The sequence below is a fragment of the Melanotaenia boesemani genome, chromosome 16 (assembly GCF_017639745.1).
Source record: "Melanotaenia boesemani isolate fMelBoe1 chromosome 16, fMelBoe1.pri, whole genome shotgun sequence".
Classification (NCBI taxonomy): domain Eukaryota; kingdom Metazoa; phylum Chordata; class Actinopteri; order Atheriniformes; family Melanotaeniidae; genus Melanotaenia; species Melanotaenia boesemani.
The window spans coordinates 22,331,859-22,346,764 of record NC_055697.1 but is presented as its reverse complement, the minus strand read 5'-3'; positions in this window follow the sequence as shown (position 1 = coordinate 22,346,764).

The window sequence follows — 14,906 nt, the reverse complement described above, 5'->3', positions numbered from 1 at the left end:
CTAACAATGACCTAAAAGTAATTTTATCTGCCTCAACATTTGTTGTTTTAGTTTTTTAAGGTTTTCTTTGTTCTACTAAAAGTAATTTGCATACAGTTACATCTGATAACAGTTAATAGAGGAGCTCCTTAACGTAATTTAATTCATACATCAGCATTTTCTTTAGGTCTTAGGAAATTCCCTCTAAGCAATTTATTTATTGATTCATCTGTTTTCAGACAGATTTCAGATTTTTAGTTTGCTTGACTGAAAAATAAATCTATTATGTTTTCAGTTTGTATCTTTAAAACTGTTTCAGATTCAATTCTTGTTTAATATGGATTATAGATACCGTACCAAGAGTACTAAAACCCTAATCTAAGCCATTTGTGAAAGACAAAATAAAATAATTAGGACCCAGAGACACATGAACGGTTTTGGTGCAATTCACGCACACACTTAAGGTTTTCAGGAAATCAGGGGACTTGCAGTTTGCATCATCACACAGAACCAAGCAGGGAAACTGCCATTCAGTATTACAGAAATGTACATAAGGATCAGTATGTTGACATTTCCACCTCTGGCAGGAAGGTTTTACTCACTCTCACTACTTCAGCTGTAGTAATGAGAGAGATACCATCTTATCTGATCTTGGGTCAACGGTTAGACGGTAATCTGGAGAAAATATAACTTCATGTGTCAGTGAGTAACAATTAGAATGCATCTGAAGGGATAAAATAAACAAAACATTATTTTCATCCCGTTTTACTCATTTTCTTCTCCTCTATAAATGAGCCGATCAGTGTTGGATAACTGAGGAAAGGTTGTTGCCACCAGCTTGCTAAGCATGTTCTGTTCTTTCTAAATCATGAAAACAAACAAGACAGGGTTAGTAGCTCATCATTTCATGTTATGTGATGTCAGTAGCAAGCAAGTACTTCGTTGCAGTGAGCGTGCGTGTATTTGTGTATGTAAAGGTGTCTCTAGTTCCAGCTGTGAACTAGTCTTTTGTGTGTGAAATGTCTAGACGTGAAGCTTCTTCTGTTTACTCTTTAACACTTTCTTTCCATAAACGATGTAATCTGCTTAACTTCAATAAAGATTTTGAATTAAATCATTAATTATTTGTGGTAAGAAATCAGAACAATCTCACCATCATTGTGTTAACTGGTCACATGACTGCTTCCATCCCCGAGTCAGCTCTGCCATGGATCAGTCAGATGGCAAACTGCCTTTTCATTTTTATGACCAATGACCCTTCTCACCACATGGATGTTCTCTCTCTGGTCAGTAGAACCGGATGGTTTTCCAACCTCGGGTCTTCAGCACCCACCTCTCGGTTCGCCCCTCAAAGTCCAGCGGCCACGCCACCTCGGAGCTGGACTACAGAGCTCACAGTCAGTTTCTTGTCCCAGTTCAGTCTTCTTGTCCTCTGAACAAAACGCATGATCAGGAGCGTTGTGGAGGATGGTGTCCTACCATCCAAAAACAGATGTTTACGCGTCCATCAAACATCTGGTTTCAGTCTCTTTGAAACTAGAAGCAGAGGAATTCTGGTGGTAAATGTTGGATATCAGATGTCTTTGTTTCTTCTCTTGAATCTTGTAGAACATCGGGTGGTGTTGGTAGATATGGGCATCCGTATCAGTTCGTGGGACATGGTGGTGATAGAAATTTTATATATATATATATATATATATATAATCAGTGGGTCTCTGCTGACTTTTATCCCGGTGGAAGAACTGAGTCGGGTCAGGGATGCAGCCTGTGAGCTTCAGGAGAGGGTGTCTCCGACGGAGACGGAGGAAGGAGGAAAAGAAGAAAAAGAAAATAGGGTCAATATTTATCCTACAAAGATTATGCATGTGTCTGAGGAAAGTTGCAAGTGTTTTCTCTCAGAGATTTGACAAAGCTAAAAATAAATCTTCAGTGTGTGTATCTAATTTCCTTTAAGGTAAAAATTGTTTATGTTTGACAAGGTTTAAAGAACACACAAATTAAGTAGAAAGAACACAATAAAATTAAAGCATTGTCCATAAGAAAGGACTGAAAGGACTGAAAGTCTTATAAAAATATTTTATAAATGCAAATACAAGTCAGCTGAGACTCAAAAACTGTGGTTTTTCAAACAACCAGTTTTTACAACCCGAAAGTGTCCCTGTATGTATTAAGTATTCTGGAGCAGAGCAAAACATTTCCTCAGTCTGATCAGATCATTTTTCTGGATCTTTTCCAGACGTAATTTTAGCATCTCCTTCTAATTTAGTTTTTACTGTTAAAAGTCCCCATTTTATTTCTTCATGAGATTTCTCAATCCTACTTAAACTGTTAGACAGAGCTTCATTTTTACCGGCAGCGTGTCCTCTCTGTCTGCTGCTTCGGAATGTGAGGGAAATCTCCAACCACACACTTTAACACTTTAACCCTTTCGTTATCTTCGTATTATTTGGTTTCATTATTCTTCCCTTTTATGCTTCAGCAATACGCTTATTTTATTTAATATATATTTATTTCTTCTTTAGTTATTTTATAAGGTGCACCTATTTGACATACTTATATTTACCCTTAAATATTATTGTTTGGCCCTTTTATTTATTTATTTATTTATTTTTTTCTTTGTTACATATTGGGGAGTCCCATTTACTCTCCTTCCCCGTTACAGCTGTGTTTCCCATTTCAGCTAGGACGTCTCCTGCTGGATTTTCTCTCTGTTTTCGGGTTGTCCAAACCCAGGCACAAAAATTACTAAAACGCCTCTTATTACCACTGAAGTTTTCACTCCAGTGCCGGACTAACTCTACCCTACCGCAGTAGAATAGTGACCTACCTTGCCTCACAAGATAGTGGGACCCTGCGAAAAGGAGCAGTAAATGGGAGTCCGATATGAAAACTTCTCACCGTGTGTGATTCTGGATGCTGCTCCACATGCAGACTTCGTTCTGGATATCAGTGGTGCCTGAACGGAGTCCCTCCGCCGTCCCCTGTCGGTTAAGGCTGACCCAGGGGCTGAAGTATCCTTCAGGATGCGCAATCACGGGTTCTGGTCCTCCGGTCAGTCACTCAAGATATCCTGCCGACAACGCCAAATTGTTGTGGAATTTTTAGTTATCAAAGATCACACACTAAGTGAGAATCAAACAAAGTATTATTTATTAAGAGCTGATCAGCAATGAGAGTCCCACAGTCAAAGGAGTTTGTCTGCGTGAGTCTGGGGAGATACCAGTGAGCTTAGTTAATATACCAGGCATGAGCTGATAACATCACAGTAGGAGGTCATTGTTTTAAATTCCTCACATAGCTGTTAACAAATGTTACGGAGTGAAGGGTGCAAAGGAGGAAGCTCACTAAACTCTCAACATCTGTTGAGGGGATGAGAGAGGGGGGAAGGTGTGAGAAGGAGTTCTTATCTAAATACACAGACATACAAAGTGTAACCTACAAACTATAAGGGTATATGAATAAATTTTCCATTACAGTCATCTGCAAGAGCATCAAGACTTAATATTTATTTATTTGACAGGGACATGCACAGCAATCCATTGACAGCAAAGGGAAACATGTTTGGTGCTCAGCTTAACAAAGCTGCTAATTTTCACCTGTTGCAACAAAGTGTATAAGATAATGGCAATAAATATGAGATTAGTGTTTATCTCACAGGACTCAAAGGTGGAGAAAGACATATTTTCCAAAGTATATGATAAATGAGAATCCCCTTCATCCATCTAATACATTTGTCATACACACCTTTAGTATTTCATGCAATAAATGTGACAATATAACAAAATGAGTTTAGCACCTATAACTCAGATAAACCTTAGAAAAGGAGTGCAATCGACATCAGGTATCACTTTTACATTATGACATAACATACATTACATGTGGTGAATTTAAGTTATGGTGTCCTTTTACATTAATCTGCAAAGACACATTGATGTTTTAGAGGTGACTCATGAGAATGAGAAAAACCTACACAATCATCTGAGGTAGCTAGCTCATGTACCTGCTATTCCATAAAAGCCCCTTATTTTATAGTCCGTGTGAGCAAGTGCCCTGGGAACACAACATATGGGTCTAAAAGCTGTCAAACCACACATCCTATGGATTGCACGTCAGACAGTGTTTTTGCTGAGATTTTCAGCATCACCCAGAGCATGAAAAAAAATTATTTTGCAAGATAACATTGTACATGCTGCTTCTGAGACTAAATGCATTGTTCCAATTTGTCATTTGAGACATATGACTCAAGCAGTTCACAAACATATGTTATTCCTTCATCTGAAAGCCTGAGTATCACCTAGTGTTGTTCATCTGTCTCAAAATGTTCTTGTCCTTCACACTGAGGTGTACTGAATCTTACAAAAACTGTGATGCCTCTTTCCAGGAGAAAGGATTGATCAGAATGTTGTTTGTATGTGTTGTTCTCTTGTCTTGGTTAGGCTCCTACAAAAAGTTGCCAGGTTGCTAACAGCCTGGTAAGAAATGAATAATGTTCATCATATAGAAAATCCAGAACTGAGCCTGAAGTGACTTTGACAAGCCACCAATCAAAGTCACTTCAGGTTCACTTCAAGCATAGTTATGTCCAAAAAGTTGGAACTTGAACAGAACTCAGTGACTTACAAATCATTTAAAGCCTACATATTTTTAAATGTGGAATTTAGCAGCATGTTTGAAAAAAAACTGTGGACCATTGGTATGTTTGCCATTGTGTTCGTTAATGAAAAGCAAGGCCCTCTGTGAAGAACACACTGACAGAATGGCTGTATACATTACTACAAAAGCTATACATATTGTTTAACATTATTGGTACCATCACAAATTAGTTATATTTGCCTGCTACTAACAAGTTGGATAATTTCTTGCTTCTTTTTAAGATGCAGAATCTATGATTTTATAAATAAACTTAGAAATTAAATATTCATTTTGTTTTTTAGTCTGTTAAACTAAGAGGCACTGCTGTCCAGTAATTTTGTATCTTGTATATAGCAAATTTTTTTATGATAGTTTTCATTTGTTTTTATAAATGCAGAGATATGTGCTAACTGATATTGGTTTTTAGAGATGTTTCTGAACATATACAAGAATTTCCATGACAAGACACAAGTTTTCAGAGTGAATGATTTATCTCCATATTTACCTCTGAAAAACTCATCCGCTCTTGGAGGCTTTTAAATAACCGATTATGTTGCTCTTGAACTGTGTCACATGCCTTTTCTTTTCATGATCTACAAAACTTTTCCAAATCTTTCGTTTACCCTATTCATTGTTTTCTTTTTTCTACACATAGCTGCTATCACATTTTAACATGAAATTCAGCTTTTCATATGTTGTTTTAACTTCTTCGATAAATATGAAGTTTCATATTTGTCTCCATGTTGTCACTGATTAACTTGAGACCTGTCCTCAGTGTACTCCACCTGTCTTCTGTTGACAGAATACACACTAGCCTCCCCTTTGTTCCATGTTACACTATATTGCAAATGAATGTATAGGGTAGAGTTAGGCAACTCAGATTCTCAAGATCTGCAGTCCTGCAAGTTTTCGATGTTTCCCTGTTCTGTCACACCTGATTCAAATTAAATGGATCCAACAGCTTTTCAAGCTCTCTTCAGTGACTTGTTAATGTGAATCAGGTTTGTTGAAACAGGGAAATAGAGATACCTACCCAGTGTCATTCATGTACAGTTCATAAAGATGCAAACTGTGTCTTGTGATGATTTTCCTTGCAATGGAACAAGTCTTTTAAAAAACTGCAATTATTTTAAATCAATGCCAGACTCGAATGCTTTCACAGCCTTTTTTTCCTGAGGACCTGACAACTTTTGATGGCATTGCACGCTTCAGTAACACACCAAATACCAGACCTTAATTTACAAGACAAGGTTCTATCACTCCGTAGGGATGTTCTTATCTTTGGTAGCTAATCTGGGTCCTATGAGTCTGGTTTGATGGCTGAATGTGTGATAAATGAAGCTAAAAATAAAGCAAGTCCATTCCAAACAAAACCATAAAGAAATGATGGACCACATTGTCTTAAGAGGGAAACTATAGTCAGCTGCTTGTAAAATTTAATAACTTATTTCACTCCCCTATCGGCCAACACTGCAGTCTTTAACTGGATGCTGCCTAGACAAAGACAAGTGGCATGAGAGATCTGGGACTGAGCAGTAAGAGTGGGGTTTCCAAACGTTTCCAGGAGCAGGACATGGCTCTTATGTTTGCTCATACTGCCAGTGATAATGGTACAGATGCCTCAGATGGGAGTTCCTGCCTGAAGCAATAGAAGCCAGGCTTCTCTGTGTTGATCTTTATACTGAAAAGATAGCTCAGTTTGAGATGAACCTACAAATGTGTAAACAAAATCCCATGTTACAGACTGATGGTGTGAAATTGGGAAAACATGGGCATTTGCCAGGCAGGGATGCAGCTACATGATGTCATAAACAAAAAAGAGGGGCAGGGGGCATATACAAAGGATTACAACCTCAAGGAGACAACATACAGTTGAGTATTTTTGTGAGTTTCTTATTAAGCTTTCCTTAGAAAGAGCTCTATTGTCATGGTGCCACTATCAGCCCTCAGAGGGAGTGTGTCAGAGTGGATGGATAGGCCAATAAACAACACACGAGACTGTTGTTCTCTTGTGCTGCTCTGACACTTTTATTGTAATAATCATAACTGCAGTCCTCTGATCTTAACAAAGCCCTCACTTTTCTAACACAAACTGTTTTTATCCATGTTGACTGTCCATTTTCATTCTGGATGGAAAGTCAACATATTAGCCTCTTTATTTGTCAGCTTTATAGGAGTGTGTTTATATACTTGTGCTTATATATTTACAGAACCTCATGCTCAGAAGTCAAAAAAGTGATTGTATGTATCTGAATGAAGTGCAATTTTAAATCTATCTGCACTTAACTCCTCTCAGTGAACAGTTGAACCTGTCTTTAGATTCAATGGCAAAGTAATGTACATATATCAGAATATTCATGACTTTGGTTTCACTGTTAAGTTTTAACAGCCTGTATTTAACATACTAAAAGGTTTAACTCAGCAGAAAAATCATGTTTGAGCCAATGAATGGATCACTTGGCACCTTGTCATAAATTTAGTGTGACAGTTGATGTAATAGGTCCACAACACTAGACTACATCACCTGCCAATTAATTAATTTAGGAGGGTTCAGCCAAGCCTGTGAAATCCCATTCTAATTAATCAAATGCCACCACAATACACCGTCACTTAGCCCAAATTTGAAGGATAATTACCAAAATGAAATTCAGTAATATAACTCTGGGGATTTTTGCTTTAACATAATGTCTACCTTCAAATGAGGAAATGAGGGGTATTCTTTGCATATTTAGAGTATGGAGCTGACAGATTTACCAGGGTGCAAATAAATCACTGCTGAGTTCTAACTGGCTTCAAGGAGACATCTCTGCATAGAAACTGTATCAAGATGAGTTTAACAAAGTAGTTGAGAAGGAAGCACTATAAGGAAATCAAATTTAGTTTCATGCTTGCAGCTTTTATTGTGTTAGATTTTATCATAAGACCCAAGGCTTTAGCTTCATAAATGTAGTTTTGAGGGCCAAAGGGAAGGGAGGAACCCCACTGTGTTAAAAGACAACCAGGAGCTGAGCAGAATACTAAAACTCTTGTCAACTCTACTGCTTCCACCTAATATAAGAGAGTGAAAGATCTTTCAAGTACATCTGTGAAGGTTGCAGTAAGAAAATAAGAGAGGAGTGATGTGGGAACAGCTTCAGAGAAAGTGAAAAGGGATGAAGAGAAATTTCAGGAAACACAGGCAGACACTAAGTTAACTAAGCCTAGCTTTCCAGAGTAATGATTATTAGCTTTGACTAGATTTGGTGATTGTTTGGAAGAGACTCTGCTGTCAGTCTGACTGTGCTGTCTGAAAGTACATTGTGAGATTGGTGCTGTCATTGTTTCCCCACAAAGATGATGACTACGAGCAGCGTGTCACCTGTAGAGCTGCCAGCAAACTACAATCAATGTAAAAACCATAGAATTGCCTCTCCTATTCGGCTTTTTTCTTAAAAAATAAACATTCCTGATGCTAAAGATTTCATTCAAGTTAAAAATTTTATTTTAAAATATGCCTTAAAATGTTAAATGAAACGTCAAATTTGTTAGTTTTTTTTTATTTCATAATCAAGAAGAGGGGAAAATAATTATTGAAGTACTCCATTCTGAGAAAAAAAAATTGACTTGTGATTTAAAACAAATTTAAAATACACATTTTAACAGCCGGTTGATTTTTACATTAAAAGCTCTGTTTGTTGAGACGATTTGACTGGTAGAATTGGTTTCCTGTTAATCAAAGTGCTTAGTCTTATTGTCTGTTCAACATAGGTAATAAGCACATAAAAAGGCAAGTAGCTGAGATGACATAACGCTAACAATTAAGTTTAACACCACACACATGCTACTCCCATTTCAAATTTATATGATAATCATGAATAAGTAAGACCGCGTTTGTTTGACCTGATGATGTCCTGAGCATGTAATTTTTTATCTTTAATATTGTAATCTTTAACTTTCCACTTCACTGTAAAATGTTCATTATATTGCCCCCTTCTGCACTGATGTGACATGTCTTGCACATGTGCAATGCATCCTGGGTATGTTCTCATTTGCACCACATACCTCTTTTCAAGTAGATTTCTGTGTGTTGCTGTTAATTGGTTCCCCTTTAATCAAACCCATCAACTATTAACCTGTCTTTCAAGCAAAGCAGCTGACAATGTCACTCAGTTCAATAGAGTTGCTCAGGACACCCAAAACAAATGGCTAAACAGTTCTGATGAGGTGCATGATTTGTAAACATTCTTTCTGGCAAAGATGCATTTTCCAGGTAATGCTGAATTATAAGTCTGTATTGTAATAAAAAAAAAAACTGTTTTTCATAATTAATTCCTTTGCAGCTTTTCAAGAATAATACAATTTAAACAACCACATACATTATGTGCTTTGCCAATTGCCTTGGGCCCCCTGCTAAAAAGGCTCAGACTTCAGGTTTATTTGTGGTTCGATCCATTTATGTTCCATCTCCTATCCAGGGTTGGGTCATGGAGGCAATAGCCTTAGCAGAGAAGACCAGGCTTCCCTCTCCACAGCCACTTCTTCCAGCTAATCTGGGGGAATCCTGAGGCGTTTCTAGGCTAGCTGAGAAGCGTTGTCCCTCCAGCGTGTTCTGGGATGTTCCCGAGGCCTCCTCCCGGTGGGCTATGCCCTGAAACCACCCCAGGGAGGCAACCAGGAGGCACACTAACAGAAGTTCAAGCCACCTCATGTGGTTGCTCTCAATGCAGAAGAGCCGTGCCTCTACTCCAAGCCCCTCCTGGATGACAGAGCCTTTCACCATATCTCTAAAGGGAGAATCCAGACACCCTGCAGAGTATTGTCATGACTTGGTCTGTTTGCCACATCTCCTTATTAGGTCCACCTGTGCCTGGTAATCACACCCTTGCAACTCACCTGTTCTCCTTTGCATTTAAGCCACTACTTGTCACTCCTCCAGTGCTACCTCAGGCCATTACAAAGTAAGTCATTTCATCCGCTTGTATTTGTGAGCTCATTCTTTCAGTCACTACCCACAGGTAACCATAGGTGAGCATTCATCACTGCAGACGCAACGATCCGTCTGTTGATGTCCTGTTCTAATAATTCCTTGCTCATGAACAAGAACCCGAGCTACCTGAAAACCTCTGCTTAAGGCAGGTCATTCCCAACCCGGAGAGGACTCTCCACCCTTTTCTGGCTGAGGACCATGAACCTGGATTTGGAGCTGCTGATCAATTTCCCAACCACCTCACACTAGGCTGCAAATCACTTCAGTGAGTGTTTGAGATAGATCATGGCCTGATGAATCTAACAGGACCACAAGATCTGTAAAAACTAGAGACCTGATCCAGAGGTCACCAAACCGGATCCCCTCAACACCTCAGCTGTGCCTAGAAATTCTGTCCATAAAAGTTATGAACAGAATCGGTGCAAAGAGCAGCCTTAACGGAGTGCAACACTCACTTAAATTAATCAGACTTACTGCCAGTCATACTGGGACCGAACAACAAGGGGGTCCGGTACTAAATACTCCCAGTGGGGGACACAATTGATCTTACTAGGTAGACTGAGAAATCTGAACCCCCTATAGTTGAAACAGGTCCTGTGGTCCCCTTTTTTAAAAAAGGGTGACCACCACCCCAGTTTGCCAATCCAGAGGCACTGTCCCCAATAACCATGCAATGGTGCAGTGGCATGTCAACCAAAACAGTCCCAGAACACTTGTTCTTCTACAGTGTTTAAAAGTAGAATAGAAAGTTAGAGGCTTCTGGTATCGGGCTCCTCTCTTATGAAATCAGTGCCCAGTTTGGGCTCTGGAAGCAGACCCTCTCTACCTTTTAAAATTAAGCTTAAAACTTACCTTTTTCATAAATCTTACAGTTAGGGGTGGTTTAGCCATCCCTTTCTATTTTCTTTAATAGGGTTAGACTCCAGGGGACGTCCTATCATTCTCATCTCTATGATTTTTATTTTCCTTATTTAAGTTTATTACATTATTGGCATCTTTAACTTGTGTTTTTTTTTTTCTCTTTCAGTGAGTATCCCTGGCTCAAATTGTGGTTCCTGTTAATTTCACTATCCTGTAGTCTCTACTCCCAACCGGTCAAGGCAGATTGGTGCCCTTCTTGAGCCAGGTTTTGCTAGAGGTTTTTTCTATGCAATCTGTTGGTTTTCCTTAGCTAGGCAATTATTTTTATGAATTAGCTTGTATGAACATAGTCACTAACTGGACTAATGTGTATTTGTTTTTATTGGATCATAATCAATTGGCTTAAATTGATTATGTCTGTAAGGGGCCTTGAGATTACTTTTGTCAAGAATTGGCACTTTACATATAAAGATGAACTGAATTGAATACTAATAAATCATAAAACATAAAAACAAAGAAAAATTGAGAAAATCCTTGCTCATCAAATTAAAAATGTTTGTATAAGTCCATCTAACATGCAGACTTTATTTAAAGCAGACAATTTTGTAGTATAATCGGGGGTGGGCTCAAACACTAGAATATATTTCAGCCCAGTTGAGACTGCAAGATTATCAGCTGAACACATCACAAACACAAATACCTGCCACACTCTGTCAAAAACGTCAACCATCCACACCTATAGATAAGATGAACCGAGATTTCATTGCTCTGGAGGAAAACGGCTGTAAAGAAACTTTAAGATTAATTGCATTTGTGAACCATCTGACACGGTGTAATATTGCTCCTCATGACTCTCACAGGTTGTCTGGCTGAGTGAAGACTGAAAAGAATAAGCTACAGGTGGGTTTTGGATCAATAAAGGTTGAAAAATGGTTTTTAAAAAAACAAAAAACAGTGCAGTGGAAGGCCCCATGGCTGAGGTTTGTCTGAGCCATGAGAGAGCCCCTGCTTCTTACAGAAAGATGGTAGATTTATGATTCATTCACAGGCCAGAATAAACACCAAGTTGTGGATGGGGTGCATTGTGGTTAGGGAGGATGGGAGAAAAGGGAAACGTACCAGCCGAAGAGCATTTCCTTTCATTTTCTCAAGACATGAGAAACTCATTTCATGCAATAAATCCATCACAAGATAAAAGAAAACACAAATATTTTTTTTTTTTTTTTTTTTTTTTTTTTTTTTTGCATTTTTCAAACCCTTGCTGATCACGCAACCCCCTGATTGTGTATAATGTACCCACATTGCTTTCAAAAAGCTCACATGATCTTTGAGGGAATATGTTAGAGCCACAGTGTAAATAATAACAAAAAAAACGAGCCATGGAAAGCTTTGGACACAATCTTTTAGAGACAAGTGTGTTTCTGAGAAGCTTCACATCAAAAGCTGGCCTTGTCCTTGTGTGAATCTACTACATTACCAAAGCAGCTTTGTATTATAATAAGCCTCAACACCATGCTCGAAGGCTGGATCAGTACCCAAGATTGAATCCAAAGTTATTTTTTGTGTTCGAAAAAGTCCTAAAACATTTCTTGTTGCAGCTGTCAGAGTTCTTGACTCCAGCATGACACAGACAGGCTTTTATTTGCTAGCATTTTCATCACGTCCATCCGACCACTGCTATTTTTTTTCTCCCCATATAACCACATATATGTGCATTTTATTATCTGATATATATATTTTATTCAGCTTTAGCATAGTTTAAATTTGAAATGTATAATGTTGCAGATAGTCAACAATTCACTCATTGAAATTCTGAGTCTGTGACGGAGGTTGTGCTTATTCTCCCATAACATGATTAATCTATAATGTTACCTCAGGCTGCGTATTTGGAAGAGGGAGCGTTGCTTATTCACCTCTTGTACTGCAGACACTTATTGTTATTCCATGCACATTTCTGCTTGACATGAATGGATTTTCAACTTGTCTCAGATTTAACCCTCCTCCAAATTGGTGCAGGGGCTTCTTATGACCACACCCAGGGTCATAAAGGCATGGACTAACCCCTCAGTCAAATCAAAATGTCAGATTGTGATTTCTAGACATTCTCCTTCTAATGTAGCATAGTAATTATGTTATAAATGCGTATGACAGTCACTGCTTCTTTCACTGCATGGTAATACATTAGCTGATAATAGAGTATATGTACTGACTGCTGACTGCTGCAGCTAATGGTTTAATTATGTTCAGATATAGTACATTTGACTGCATACAGATTATTCTGTCCAATTCTTTCAGCTGACCACAAATGTGTTAGGCTAAGGGCTAATGAAGTAATCTAGCTCAAGCTTACATGGTAAATACTAAATCTTGAATGCATATACATGGATGAAGGCAAGCAAAATAGCTACAACTAGTAATTACACATTAGTATTGTTTAAACACCATGCCATTGAATAGACTTCTATTTTTAGACTCAAAAGCAAATTCAGTGAATCTACTTCAGCAGTGATTGTGCTGCAAATCAATGTAGACAGAGACCAGCTACACAAAAGCAAAGCATGTATATTACACTGTAAACAGCAATTATTTCACAAGTAGCTGCGTGCACAGCCCCAAGCTATGCGTTCAACAGCAGCATAAGTTTGAATAGCGAAAAGGGACTCATCAGAAGGAAGAGAGGGCCCATAACACAACGACATGAAGGAAGAGTTGTGCTGTAGGGTTTTGGCTTCTCTTGAAGCAGTTTTTACATTGAAACTCTGAATACGACAGCTTCACTTCATCTAAATTCACACTTTGGCCTTGCTCCAAAAAGGAGGAGCAAAAGTATGTCTTTCCTTTGCACTCCATTGCTCACAGCCATAAACATTAATGACTCGGGTCTGTGTGAAATTCCACCTTCACTGCTGGGAGCAGCCGTGACCTAACCGCCAATGTGTCGGTGACTGTCGCACATGTGAGATTAAATTATGTTGACACCCATAGATGTGCATGAAACAACACCGGTAAAGGCACCATAGACTATGTAGAAGTCAAAGGTATAATAAACCCCAAAAACTGCAATTATCTACTGATTCCATGACAAATGTATTCTTGCTGTCAGATGTGTACCTATTATTGCATGAATCTCACCTTTGTAGACATAAAAATACAGCCTATATGCAGATGATAAATGATAGACAGTATAGATTATTTCGAACATGCCAGCAGCATATGATAACGCTGCCAGTCGCTCAAGAAATTACATAATAGACATTTGCCTACATGACAAAAATGACAAAAAAAATGCCTCTTGCCTGTTTTAATCCCCAATCATTGATCAATTTTCTCTACCTGCTTTGTCCTATTCAGGGCTGTGCAGGAGGTGGGAATACACCTACCATGTCACCCATCTATCATAGGGCTAATACAGAGGCAAACAACCATGAACACGCAGACTCGGACCCATTTAGACCCATTTCTTTTTTTCTTTTTTGTTGTTGTTGTTGTGGGGTTTTTTTTGTTTTGTTTTGTTTTGTTTTGTTTTGTTTTGTTGTGGCGAAAGGAAGCAAGAACACAAAACCCTTTTTTTTCTGAGTGACTGACGACAAAGAATAAAAGTAAAAAGTTGCTGGACTCAAACTTTATACTTCAGTTTACCAGTTCACAATATAACAGCCACCATCCACCTCTTTATACTACACAACTAGAACTGTTTGACAAATTGACAGAAATGATGTAATATCACATTTATGATAGTTTTACATGATGAAAAACGTAGCTCTTTTACAATATTTTGAATGACAGATGTAGAAATATATCCATTTCATAGCCCAGAAAGTTCAGTAATTTCCTTTTTTTTTTTTTTTTTTTTTTTTTACACATCCTGTTTGCAGATTCTTGGCTGGTAATCATTTGTATGTAAGACATTCAACTTACAGTATCTTCACCAAGAGCAGAACCCAAGCTTGTACTATGAAAGTTTATATGCATATCAGGAGCAAAAAAAAAAATCAGATTCTACTGATTCCAGATAACCTTGTTATTAATGTCATATTTAGGACATTGATTTTGTTGGATTCGGATTATGTGAGTTTCCTTTTTCTTCTCTCTCGCTCAATCTTCCTATGTGTGGAAAAAAGCTACAGAGATTTTTAGTGTACTTTCTATTTTTTAATCTGATTAAATGCCTTTTAAATGTTGTGCACATCTTGTGTGCCAGAACAAGAGAGGATGGAAAAAGTCAGATCTGAAAAAAATGCAAAGACCTGTTTGTGGCATGGTCTACAGTAAAATTAATAATTTATCCCAGCATCTAGTAAAATTAAAGAGATTTTTATCCTCTATTGGGATCAAATAAATGTTTAATGCTGTTTTGGATTCCTTTCAGCTAAAAACCAAAATCTAGAAGTAAATCTCTGAGACTAAATTCATCTGTTGTGTTAGACCTGTCACTGGGTCTAAATGGTAATAATTCATCCTCACATTA